Source organism: Hippoglossus stenolepis, chromosome 20, assembly GCF_022539355.2.
Source record: "Hippoglossus stenolepis isolate QCI-W04-F060 chromosome 20, HSTE1.2, whole genome shotgun sequence".
NCBI lineage: Eukaryota > Metazoa > Chordata > Actinopteri > Pleuronectiformes > Pleuronectidae > Hippoglossus > Hippoglossus stenolepis.
In genome coordinates, this window is record NC_061502.1 from 11,824,053 (window position 1) to 11,838,032 (window position 13,980).

Sequence of the window (13,980 nt, forward strand, 5' to 3'; positions counted from 1 at the left end):
AAACTCCATACAGAACGACCATGGCCAAACTGCTATTCGAACCAGGAACCCTCTTGCTGCACTACTGTAAATGTGTCAGAGACAGAGCAACATTTTAATGTAAATACGTGGAGTTATATTTATTGATTAAAAATTGCTAGGAGAGTTCTTGTTGGTATCAGAGTGTCATGGTCTCAGGTGGAGCTCTCTGTGAGATGTGCAGTGGATCCTGTGAGTCTGCAGCCCTGCTGGCCTGCCACAACAATGAGCCTGCGCGACTGTTTGAATGTGCTATTCTTTGTGCAGTGTGCTTCACTTGGGCCAGACAATAGCTTCATTTAGCATCCCTTCTCTGTCGAGGCCTGCTCCGTCACCATGGCACCCCTGCCATGCCACACCCTGCCCCCAGTCTGGCCCCAGCTTTGCACTTGTCCTTGCTGTTGGGACAGCTGGGCTTGGATCGCCATTGTTGGCCACACCCAAGACCCGACCTCGCACTTTTGAGGATTTGGGGGGCTGGGCTGGAAAACCTCTCAGCGTGGTACAATTTTAATTTGGTAAAAAGGTGAGTGCATAAACCATTACTGTCAGATGTTGATGGACATAAGCAGGAAAAAATTATAGGCTTTCCAGCATCGTTTTGTAGCAAAGGCCTGAAACAAAACGCGTAACTAACAACCTGTGAACAAACAGAATGTGAACAATGTTATAATTTTGGACTAAAACACATATAAAACAGTTAATTTACCTTGCTTAGCCTGGTTCGCCCCTGATAAACTGCTACTAATAGCTTGAATTGTATATCAGCAGAAGCAAAACAGAAAAACAGCTCTATTCATACTTGCACATTTCTTTTCTTCCATCATCTCCTCATTTGAAACTTGAGGTGATTATTTACGTTGGCCAGTTTAGATACCCACTCAGCGACTGCATGTCCCCTCCCAAGACCGTTGACTCTTGACCTCACTGATTGTTCGGAGGTGAAAGAGCAGTACTCCCCGTTTCCAGCTTGGCCACTTGGTGGTGGCAGATTTTTAATTAATGGGCTTTAGGCTGACAGCTTTCAGACCTTGAGCTGAATAATGGCTCCTTCATGGCAACTCATTCACTCGTAACCCAATTTTATCTGCAATAAAATATGCATCATAGCTACTAGATAAAGTGAACATAAACTGATGGGGAAAACAGCCACAATTACTGCTTTTATTTGCTGTCATTGCACTTTCTAATTAATAAGAATATGAAATCTGATGAGATTGTCAGATTTCAGTATAAATCTCAAGACGATTGCACATTAACCTCCATTTACTAAAACTTGCATAAACCGTGTTTAGACCTGGTGTTGCAGTGCAGACCTATCGTCAGAGCAGGCTCCCTCCAGAGAAACAAGCCTTGAACTGCAGGCCTCTGGTTCTATATCTAGAACTGGGTGACCTATGAAATTATTTTTTGGGGCCGATCTGAACTTGTTGCTGTTATACCTTGGAGAGCACAGTACAAGCTGTGCTACTTCTGATTCCTGCCAAGTTTCCTTTTTCAGGTTGTTAAAAGAGGTAAAGACGTTGTAACAATGTGATACTTAAAGGAGTAAAGTGCAGCACCGATTGTACTTGCAAATGAAATGACTAGACAGATGGATAAAGTGTCAGCTAATGCTAGAATTAAATGGGACATTATATATCACAAATATAAGTTTATAATTGAAATATCCAGATGTTTTTGATATTACTAGTTGGTATATAAAATAATCTATTTTATTACAGAACAAGAGGATTCTACTTTTACACCTTATTAAATGAAATTAGGTTTTGGGACATCCTGGTCTATCAACTAAATGCATTTAAAAAAAACAAGTAAAAAAGTGCTTTTCCTAGTTCAGCAGTTTTACAATTGAAAAGCACCACACACTTTTGATAAAGGGAAATTGTCTTTCCTGGTTGATGCCTGTTTTATGGAGTGACATAATTATCCCAGGCTTTTACAGAATCTCACATGACAGAGGTTATAGCTGTACTTGGTGGTTGCTTGGTTTTGTTTCTGACTTAAGTCTTTTAATCACCACATTTTTTCAGCCTGTGTATTTGTTAATTAATAGCCTTGCTTTCCTTTTTTATTTATTTATTTGGCTCAAGAGTGGAGGCAGTTGTTGTTAACAAAGTTGGAAAGTGACTGTTCTCTTGCCAGACCGAGAGAACTGAAGCAAACCTCAGGTTGCGATGACAATGAGCATTGAAATTAATCACTTGGGTGCCTCCAGCTATAAGATGTGGAGAGAGTGTGGCCACGCTGCGGTTCAAACAAAGGGAGCATGTGGGTCCTGTCCTGTGTGTGTGTGTGTGTGTGTGTGTGTGTGTGTGTGTGTGTGTGTGTGTGTGTGTGTGTGTGTGTGTGTGGGGGGAGTGGGGGTGGGGGGTGTAGATGTTGGTTTGGGAGGATAGGAAGGGGGGTTTTATGGGCCAGGAGGGATTCATGTTTCAATCCTAGCTCGCCTCTTATTCCCTTTGTCTAGGTCACGTTATTAAAGTCAATTCCCAAAGCAAAGACGCTGGAAAGTCTGTATGAGTTTGCAGTTTTACGTGGATCTATGAGCCCTCAATCATATTTTATCTTAAAAGTTGTTGCAGCCGAGGTTCCAGCTCTTTTGTCTGTCAGTGAATTCGGTACACCCATCAGTTCAGGCCCCTACTTGTAGTTGTATTAATAACAGGTCGATCACTGTCAGCTGACGCTTGTTCAACATAATAAAGTGAACGTTGGCATGCTCACTAACAAACCATTTTAATCCTTAAAGACGAGAGTTCTGGTGTCTTATCAGGGCACCTTCAGAATTCATCTCAAAAGAAGGAAAGGCGACAATGGCAGCATCTTGAGCAGTCTTAGTCCTCTGATTTCGATCTTTTGCACTAAAATATAAAGCTTGTTTTGACGTCTTTTCCTGAATGTGCAACTTCTCTAATTCCGGCTACATAACAACACTTTTTAGGAATTCCACAAGGATATGCGGGATATGCCCTGCATCCTGTTTGACATCTTCAGTTGGAACAGCTGAGATGCCGGCATGTTTTTTCCTTAGACACAAACCATCGTATGCGTAACAGCCGGCGAAACAAGCAGACAGATATCAGATTCAGCGGCAGACTGTGCCAGAGCACGGCATGCTTTATCCTGCTCTTAAAATGCCGCCCCGCCCTTGAGAAAGCACGCTCAAGTTCTGACAAGTTATCAAGCAGGAGAGCAAGGACAGAAAAATACATTTAGGCCTCTCTTATCCTTGTGTCACTCATGAATTGATGCAACTTTATCAATGCAAAAGTTCATAGCCGCACTGAGGCCACTCAGTAAGAGTTGCTAAGTTCTTTGGAAATTGATGATGGATGTAGCAGACTGCTTTGATTTGAGATAATCCTCTGAGTAATATATGGAAATGAATGCATGCCCTGGTTTATCACTTTCACTCTCTGTATCATTTGCATATCTCTTCAGCTCATTCATCATCACGTCATTGGTATTTTTACCATATTAATGTAATTTCCCATTAACTGAGTTGGCGTCTCTGGAGCTGGTAATATCAGTCACTAACATTCCTATTGAATTGGTAGAATTTTTGAAAAAAAGCACCTTTTTGTTCCTGTTTTGTTGTGATTCACATTGTGACTTCTTACAAATGACGTTCATGAAAGCCCCACAGTGAAGAATTGCAGCCGGGTTGGAGTGAAACTCTTATCTTCATTCCTTCCTGTTACAATGTGAGAAATGTTTTCTGTTTATCTGAAACGTTGTCAATGTAACCACCACATGAGACATCTTCGTTCCCTTGGGCGAGGTTTTAGGTTGCTGCTTCAACCAAAAACGTTCCCACAGTATAACATATCTGTGTGATAACATTACTGTAGAGAAGCCGTCAAAACAGTCATGCAGTCAGACGAAACCAGCTGCGTCAACAGCTAAATGTTCTTTGGGAGGTATTGTATTTCAGTTTTTAGTGGCGACTTTTGTCCACGTCCAATTTCTTTCTTTTCTCACAGTTGTGCAACTTGTTTTAATTTTACCGGTGTTATGATTTATTGGTGATCCGATAAAACGGCTAGTTCATCTTTCAATTATCTAACCCTTAAAATAAAGTGTTATTTTAAACGGTGATCACGATATATTGCCATTAAGAGAACCACATCATGCTAGGGTTTGCTTGTTTACACCAAACAAATCAAAGATGGCAGATTTTAGATAGCATGCTGACGAAGTCAGAGGCGTGACATGTTAAGGCTAAACATTAGAAAATGATACGACAATGGGCGTAGTCTTCTCTCCGTACTATGCGTTCATTCTGTCTGTATTTGTGGGCATCTTCTGAAAGGTCATTGATACAGACGAAACAGTCGAAAGGGTGCCGTACCCTTGGAAAACATTGGGGACAATAGTTCAAGAGAGAAGACCATAGGACACAGTCATAGTTGAAATTTCAAACCTTTTGAGGAGAGACTTTGCAAGTTGCTATGTTGGACCACCACCGTTTACAGCACAGCCACCTCACAGTGGTTTCTTTTTTAAAGAATAGTGAGGTGGAATTAAGGTGCAATATTCCCACTTTGAAGCAGATTATATCCAAAACTAAACAAACAGTAGCAGTGATTCCATGTTGAAGTGTACTGTTACCCTGAACATCATGTTGTTTGTGTTCCAGATGTTTGCCTTGCACAGTTGATAGCTCAGATGCCACAGGGCAGAGGCTGTCAGGTTGATTCTGTTAAACAGCAGGTGTCCTTGTTAAAGTCCAAACATCCCCTCTCTGCTGCTTCTGTTTTAGTCTCATGTCTTCCTTTCACTGCTCTGCTCTTGGTTTGAGCTTTTCAGCTCAATTTCCATCATTTATATTTTGTTTTGACTTGTATCTGGTCTCAGGTTATTTCCCCCCTGCTGAGATTATGGCACACTTTGAGATAAGCAGCTTGTAACACAGCCATTCAGCCATGCAAGATGGCCGTGTACTGCACGCTGGCTTGGCTTCACCTTAAGACTTTGCGTCTGTGTCAGTCATGCGTCTGGGTGGCCATAAGCCAGTTTTGCATCCATGTTGGCGGTCAAAGATAAGGCCGAGACCTTGGACCTTTTCTCATGGATTTAGTCTGGTGAGCAGACTAGTGTGACATTAGCCGATATGCACTCTGTGGTATGAAGCAGTCTTCACCCTCAGAGCAGACTGGATACTGATTGGATTATGTTGGATTAATGTTACTCTATTGGATTTGTTTGTTGATTTGTTTATATGCTACCTCTGCTGCCACGCTATACATTACACTCCCTCCTCGTTCTTATCTCTCCGTTCTAAAATCCTTAACCACAGATTTCTCGCTTGGCCTACATCTGGAGGGATCAGCAAGTTAAGCCACAGCCTTTTAACCCTCAAATTCTGTCAATCCGTTACAAGCACGTTCACTGCAGCTGCAGCCACTCGCCTCATAATATTTTAGCAGCACTGTTATTCACTTCTTCCCGGGACATCTGACTCTATTTGTGTAGTTGAGTAATGCCTTTGCTTTTCAATTGTACATGTTCTGAATGATTAGATAATTTGTTTTAGTACATGAGATTAGAGCTGTCAGAGGATATATCAACAGATGAAAATCGCCTTCTTTTTGAGATAACAAGCAAATAAGGTAATCCAAAACAACATTATATAAGTTTATTTTCAAAAGTTTGAAGAAGCTAATCCACTGAGGACAATCTTGCTGATATGTGAAGTAAGGCTATAAAAGTCATAGATTTCATCATGTGAGCACTTTTACTGGAATACAGGGAACACTGCCTCAGTCTATGTGATCATGTGAGATAATAGAAAACATCATGTGGGTAATTCGACCATGAAATATTACAGGATAAAAATTTCTATGTCTAGGTTGTTGTTATTATCTCCCTACCAAAATGAATGGTTCCTGGTTCAAAACCCCGGCTCTTACAGAGTGGGTCCAAATGTCCTTAAGCAAGACACTGAACTCATAATTACTCCTGAAGCGGTGTCATCAGCGTGTGAATGCGTGCATGAATGCGTGAATGAGACATTCATGAATTCTAAGGTGGTTGGCAGATTAGAAAAGCACGATATAAATGGAGTTAATTTCACAAACACTGTACCTTAGTGAGACTTGTGGGCAGTTACTTGTTTTCATTGCAGGAGATTACTGGATGTGGAAAGCCGTGCACCCCCTCCTGGGATGGACCTTTCTATTCCAGGAGGGGGTAATTACAAGCTTTCCAGAGGGTGGGTAGAGAGACCAGTTGGACCCTTTTTAATCCTGGAATTTAATTTGTGATCATTAGGGTCTCCAGCAAGGGAAGGGCTGCATGGGAGGAATTTATGGATATAGCCCCACCCTGACTGAAGCATATGTACGGTGTAGCGCTGTCGGCTTCCACCACATGATACAAGCCATAATATAGCGTTCCCCCTTCACACATTCCTTCGCAGCAGTTGGAGAAACTGTTTTTTTTATTTCGGGGCTGTCAGTCATGTTTCAGATCAGAATATGCTTATACTTGGCATGAGGTGGAACTTTCTGTTCATTTTCACAAACTCCTCGAACTGGGATGCTTCAGTTTGCGGCTTTGTGGATTCATTTCCTTCTACACTGTTTCTACCCTATGTCCAGTGTGTGTGTGTGTGTGTGGCTTTCGACCGACCCAGTGTTTCACACATTAAGCAGAAGGCTTAACATTTCACCACATTATGTTTTTCTTTTCTGTATAACCAGAGAAACCCTGTCAACAAGCATGTAATCAAAGCTGAACTTCTCAGGGTCATCTACAATCTGCAGCCAATCAAATTTCCACGCTTCCTGGTTTCGCTGTTGACGTATTGTAAAGCTTCAGGAACTTTCAACGTTTAATTAAGTTCTTGTTCGTCATACGTGGTCTTTTAAATATAATATTTAGTCGCAAGCTCTAAAATGATTTAGATTCTCTACATTTTGAATCCCTTGTTGTCTTCTGCTTTGTATGTTGTCATCATGTTTTTTGCAATGTTGCCTCCTAGGTTAGTTCATGACCCCAAAACATAAAAGGCAACACCAAAGCAACAGGAAAATATTTTCCCTATTGAAAACCAGATAGAAAAGGGTAAAGTTGAGTTTTGTCTGCCCTCACATGCTTAATAATTAACAGAGAAGTTCAGGAAAGTTAGAAAAGGTTCACACAAACACTGGACTACAGTTTCTGTCAGAGTAGAGTATGTTTTCCTTACTTTCAGGTAAAAGAAGAAAGAGAAAAAAAACTCTGTCTTTGTATTGGTGATTAATATTTTATCCTGGATATAACTCTGCATAGTTTAAGCCCATTTTCTAGTTGTCTGTTATCTGAAGCCGTCAGTGGTGGAGTTATATCCTGGATATAAATCTGCGTAGTTTAAGCCCATTTCCTAGTTGTCTGTTATCTGAAGCGCTCAGTGGTGGAGACACTGTCCCCGAGAAAGACTTCACAAGTCATTATGACCAAAAAAGGACTCGATATCGTAAATCATTACAGAACAGAAAGGCAGGATAATAACACAGTCCATGACAAATGTCACCACCGTCCGTGTCCCTGCATGTACCTGTTGCCCTCGAGGTCACCAAAACAACAGTCCTGGCTTGTATTGTCACGGATGGCCCGTCCCACCAGAACAGAAGCCCTCCATGGGAACAGGACCTGTCTGTTATTCCAGCTGCATGACATTCTTTTCAGAGGCAGCTACCCAGGACTGTACAGCTTCCACTGTTATCCATTCATGACTGCACCGGCGTGGCTCGCCACTGATGTCTGTAACACCAATCCTGTTGAGATAAACTGGTTTCCCACAGGCCCAGTCTCTTGGGTCAGGCTACAGAGCAGGCAATCTAAGAAGTAAATCAAAGAAGGAAGTTGCAATGCTTCACAAGATTAAGTTTTATATCAACTAGTAATAACGTGACTTGGAAGTGGTCTAGAAATCTAAAAGCTGCAGACAACTTCACACATTGGCATCGGCAAATTGCAGCTGTTGGTTAGATTCTAGCCGTTTCTGTAACCTAGAAATCATGAAAGGGATTTTACTGACCTCCAAACAGCAAGAAAAGTGGTCAAGTACTGCATGAATTCAAGGGGATGAAGATAGGCGACATTTCTAATGCTATTTACATCTGGGGGATTACCACCAGCTGTTACGGAAAAAGGTTTGAATCCCCCTTTTAGGTCTGAAATGTGCCTTCTTTCTGGCAGACAGGCTCAGAGTCTCAAATTGGGTAATTCCATTGTCTCAGTTACAGGCTCAGTTACAGGCCATTTGATACTCTACTCGCATTTTCTTATTACACCGATTGGGCAAAGCTGTGTTGAGTAACAAAATATACAACAAAAGCTCTATGACGTCTTGTAGCAGTAACACCTGCCTCACTTCTGAAGCACCAGAAATGAATGACGGAGAGATGACACTTATTTTGTCAACACCTGCAGGGAAACCTGTAGGACCTGAATGAGGTGGGTGACTTCTGTTCTCTTATGAGAGCATGTCTGATTTCTCTCACCTCCTGTATGAACAAAGATGGACCAAACAGTAACTATTATGGATGATACAGCTTCAGAAATGACCTCAAAGTTGACTCAACACCCCCTCTCATATTTCACACCCCCTTTCACACCATTTGTACTGGGGACAATGAAAAGATGAACCTGGACTTTGTTGAGTCATTGGTTGCTCCATCCTGATCACTATTGGCCACAAACTACAAACCGAACATCAAGTTTGCAGTTGCAGGGTTTGAAAATGCTTAGTGTATGACAATGCTGCAGAAAACACAAGCATGTTTGATGCAAGCATTAGTATCACCACCCCCCCACCATCACCATCACCACCACCACCACCACCACCACCACCACCACCAGTTTCCTCATGGGGTAAACAGCAGATAGTGGTTTTAAGATGAATTATTCATTTTTGGTTGCATAATTTTTTTGTCATTGTTTTGGGTCTGAACACTATTAATGCTGCATCTGGTTGTAGAATCATCATAGATTATTAATGTGTGAAAGAATTTACTCTCTAGAAAAATTATTAATAACAAATTTATAATAAAATATTTGCAGTAAATCATAAAGTGGGATTTTATGATTCCCTCAAAATTACTTGTGAAAACCTATGATATAAAGGACATGATCTGACATGATGGAAATAATTACCTCCACCAAGGAGGTTATGTTTTCACCTGCATATGTTTGTCTGTTTGTCAGAAGGATTATGCCAATGAATTTCCATTAAAATTTGTGAATGGGTGGTGCTACTTCTTTACCTTCATAAGCTTTGCTGGATGACTGAGAATCTTTACAGACTTTTTACTTTACTACATTACTATTTTGCACATGAAATCTTGCAGCAAAAGACCAAAGTACTGTGCTGTTGTGTGCATTTCTTCCAAGTTAGACACTTACTCATTGAGCTTAATTTCCTTTTGTTTATTCCATCCAAAAAATGCCATTATGTTGCAATCTAGGAGTGTTTATAGGTTCTGGATGTTGTGAGCCAGTAATTAGCTGCGATGCTGGAGTCAGGCTTGTGCTGTAAATCATGTGGGAGCGTCTGTTTAGATTAAAATCCTTTGGATATTTTGTCAGACGTCTCCTCTTTGCCACAATGTAAGGATGGTTTCTGTTCTGTACTTAATTATATACAGGAGGACTTTAAGGTACATGATTGGATGTAGAGTTACGTGCATGTATCACATGCAGTATTACCTAATTTCCTCATTGTCTCTGTGACACTTTAAATGATCCTCACCACGGTCCCCTCCAACATCCACATTTACACATTTCATACCTCCAACTTTATTTCCCCTCCTGCAGCTCTCCAAACAAGCCCTCTCCAAACAAACCCTAAACGCGCTGTCTCAAGCCAGCGTAAGGGGGAGGGGGTGAGCTGGGCGGTGGCCACGGCTCGGCTGCATCCTATTAGGAATGGGAGTGTTGAAAAGAGGTGTGGTCTGGAGCCAGTAACATCTGTGCCTGTCCCCTCTGCCCCCACGGCATTCTGCAGAGAAAGGCAGAGAGAAGGAGGTCGAGTGTAGGGAGTGGGACACGCCGAGGAAAAGTCCTTCCCGGCCAGCTGGCTGTTCGCAAGATCTCAAGCAGCAGCTCATGCTGTGTGACGAGTTCACCTCTTGTTTGCCCCCCGGCCATCAGACATTTACAGCCTCTGTCAAACTGGGATTTTCCTCTTGGCTGATATTGACAGCCTCTGGGATTCAAGGAGTTCATCAGTCACTCCAACCTCCGAATAGACGGCTTTGAACCGGCGTGGATTACCTACCTTGCGTAGGAAATGCTCCGAGGTGCTGCGTGGTGTGTACAAGCATCGTTTTTGCTGTCGACAGTGCAGAAAGCCGGCAGTGAGTTGAGGATATAAAGGGAATGCTCGGAGCGCAGCAGAGGCGAGCTCACTCCTGGACAGGGTAAGAAGAGCTCAATGAATCTTCAGGTTCTACCCTGTAATCAAATGAGTGCGAGGAAAAGGAGTGCAGGAGCCGGCTATCTTCTGACTGGAATGTGTGTGTGTGCGTGTGCGTGTGTGTGTGTGCGTGTGCGTGTGCGTGTGTGTGTGTGTGTGGCGGTCGGATAGCCCAGGGTTATCATATCTGTGTGTGTGTCTGTGCAGGAGTTTGGGGTTGGTGGTTTGCTTTATCACTCCCCAGGATACAGGCTCATGATTCCTCTAGCCAAGACGTAGGTGATTGTGTCATGTCTGTCTAATTAGGAGGTGTCGGTGTGGAAAACGGTGTTGCTGTGGTAACCATGGGGGAGGAGATGGTAGGGTGACACGGGGCTATGACCGATCCCCGGGGCTGATTTCGTGGTGAGAGTTGAGAGTTGTCATCTGTATATGGGGAATGCCCCGTAATGACAAGGCTGGTCTGTAGATAGGGTGAGGTGGTTGTAGAAGTATGTGTTCCCACACACACACAGACCCACACACACACAGAGGCTGCAGGCTGCTGTACCTCCCACCAGCTCCTCTCTGGTTTGGCGAACACGGCCCCTTATCAGTGTCAAGTGAGTGTGAGAGAGAGAGGATGGCATACTTTTTTCCATGATGATGGGGCGGAGTGCAGATAATCAGGTCAATGAAAAGGAAAGTCACCTTGAGCACAGAGGGGTCCGCTCACTTCCTGTCACTGCCCATCCTTCTCAGGTTCCACTCTCACCTCCTCAGCGTCTCCCCAGGGGCTCTGTATACATTGCATGTAAATACTACACGGGAGGATGATGGTATGAAGGACAGGCGGTTACTCTTTGTAATTCTGCTGGATTTCGTGCTGGCCAGCTAGATTTTACCCTGTAATCCTTAATGGTTTTGTTATTTGTTTTATGTGCGCTGAATTAGAGAGAAAATCCTATTTTCTCCCCTATACACATCCCGAGCAGATTAAAAAGGAGGGTAATGTGCGGTGGAAGGGGCTTCTATTAAATCACCCACCCACCCAGCTTGCACCGGTTACCCACCCCTTTGGTTGCCATAGCAACTGAGGAAGAGGTAGGGATTTTTTTTTAAGGACAGGCTGCAGCTCAGAGTATCCAGGAAGAGATTACAGCTCTCTCCAAAACCCATTATTGACAATTTGAGAGGTAGTCTGTTTAACTGCTCTGAAATGCATTTGGGACTAATATTTGACAGCTGCAGTGCACATAATGTTTACTGCCCCCCCTGCCACACGGAGGGAGGTCGTCTTGAAGACCCTCTGCACCTCATGATGTTCTCAGCTGTAACTTATATCTTTAATGTTGTTAAAAGTGCAGATGTAGCCTAAAGAGCTCATTATATTTGATGATGGTGCCGATTCTCTTCCCTTTCTGTTACTAGTCAAGGCCTTATTGATTCTTTAGTTCAGTAACCCCCCAACCTTTCAGACAAATCTATGCAGCCCTGTCAGCAGAGCTAAAGTGCTCCCTCATTGACTAAACCAATCAGGGTTTAAAATGTGATCTGTTAAATTCATTTTAAACTAATTGCTATTGTTTATATTAAAGAGGATATGTTTTGTATTTAGTTAGATTTAGTCAATTTAGCTTTCACATACAAATACATACTTCACATTACTTAAGTTACCTTCTGTGATAAAAGTGCATTCAATTATCTGATGATTCATTTAAATCAATTTTCTCATCGTAAATTGATGTTTCTTGATATCCCATTAAGGACAATATATAGCATCTGCTCACTTAATAAAAATGTATTGGTTCATTGGATGTATATCAGAATCAGAGCTATTTATCCACAGTCAGTTTATTAACTGCAGTAGATTTGTGTCAGCTCACTCCCAGTTTGGAGAAGCAGGCTGAAGAGTAGCTGCACAGAAGCTGAGTCATGTGCTATTGAGGACACGGCCAGAAGCAAAGCTGTATTTTAGCCACCAGTATCACTTAAATGTTTGCTATATGTAGAATAGTTTTACTGCTATATACTGCTATCTGATGGTCTTTTACCTTTGCTATTACATTTTATCAACCAGTACACTTCTGTATTCTTTTCCATAAGCTCACATACGATGTTCACTGTTTTCTGCCAAAACCATATATCGACTGTTTGGGTTGCATAGAGCTAAACTTCACTTTTGTGAAGATCTGATAGACTGTTCTGGTCTTAGTGATATTTGCCAATAACAGCTGCAGCCAGTTGCGCTTAATATGGACAACATGATTACAACTCAGCAGTATATATATTATCCTAACCAGTCAGAAGCAATTACCTTAATGCTATACTACAACATTAAATGTTGTAGGCTACGGTTGACACAGTAAAACAGTGGCTGTGGGTTTTCTTGATTCCAGCTTGGTTTGACGATGAACACTCAACACAAATATGATAAGGTAACAGCCTACACAATTATGCAATATTGTGTAGTGAGAGCCAAATAACTTGGAGCACAGGCATCCTCTGATTCAAGAAAGGTCCTGAACTTGTGTTGTAACCAACTCCCACTCAGAGCAGCAGTAGCTCTGTGGGTCTGTGGGCGTGGGCTTCACAGTTCACACATCTGCACCACCAAGAAGCTTGGGCTCTTTCATGGGCTCCAACTTGGCGTCCAATCCACAGAAGTTTCCCCTCTGTCTCTTTCTTCATCTGCAGAAGTTTTTCTGTACACTCAGAGGAGGTACTCCACACTGAACAAATGTTTCTGCCGCTGTCATAATCACTCCATTTTAAAATATGTTTTCTCTTCCACAAACCACTGGAGCTATGACTCAAATTGTTGTTCTGCGACTTAATACAGTGTGTGTCCCTATGCGTATGAATGTAGAAGTTCAGTTGTTGAGAAAATATAGAACAAATTGAAAGGGTTGTTTGATGGGTGGTGAAAATATTCAGACTAAGATGCAAATTTTCTAAGTTGGCTAAAATATGTTTTCGCTGCTGGCTCTGTCCACAGTAGTAAATGGCTCATCTTCTGTTCCAGTAAAGACAATGGCCTTGTTCCTTATATAACTCCACTTCAAATAATCAGAACTATCTGTTAATGAATGTTTTAAATGGACACCTTGATGTTTTTTTATCTAAACTTAAAGATAAGATCATAAATATTTAGCTGTTGTTGTGAAATGGGGAAATAGTTTCAACATCTTTGCTGTTATAACATGCTGCTCATTATTAGAAGGTAGCATAAGTACTCCTAATATTTTTAAACTAAACTCTTTTTTGGAACATTGCCAACAAAGTAAACCCAGATGAATAAAATGAAACCCTGGTGAGGATACTGTCGTATGTTTAACAGTTTCTTTCTTTGCCCCAAGTCTAAACTCCACTTGAAGGGTTGAGCCGAGGAAGAATGCTAACATGTTAAAGAGTGGGGGGTTGGAGAGTCTATCTGCGGAACGGGTTTGACAACCTTGCCTGTGGAAAGAGCAGCAGCCCTTTTAACCTGCTTTTTAATCTCTGTCCTCCCTACATTTCAGCCGCACACTCCCCAGTCTTAAATATACTTTTTTTTTTGCTTGTGCTATTGTCCATTC

At 42.0% G+C, this 13,980-nt stretch overlaps 1 protein-coding gene across 3 annotated transcripts in view; it reads left to right on the forward strand.

The window, feature by feature from the left end:
* LOC118099376 (disheveled-associated activator of morphogenesis 1) overlaps nucleotides 1-13,980 on the forward strand; it is a 51,079-nt gene that overhangs the window by 4,833 nt on the left and 32,266 nt on the right. For 2 of the 3 annotated variants that reach the window (XM_035143921.2, XM_047338044.1), the window contains exon 1: nucleotides 9,988-10,427. The exons of the other annotated variant lie outside the window; for it this stretch is intronic. The gene's annotated coding sequence lies outside the window, so the exon portion shown is untranslated. Of the gene's footprint in view, nucleotides 1-9,987; nucleotides 10,428-13,980 lie in introns of those variants that run through there. 3 annotated transcript variants of the gene reach the window in all.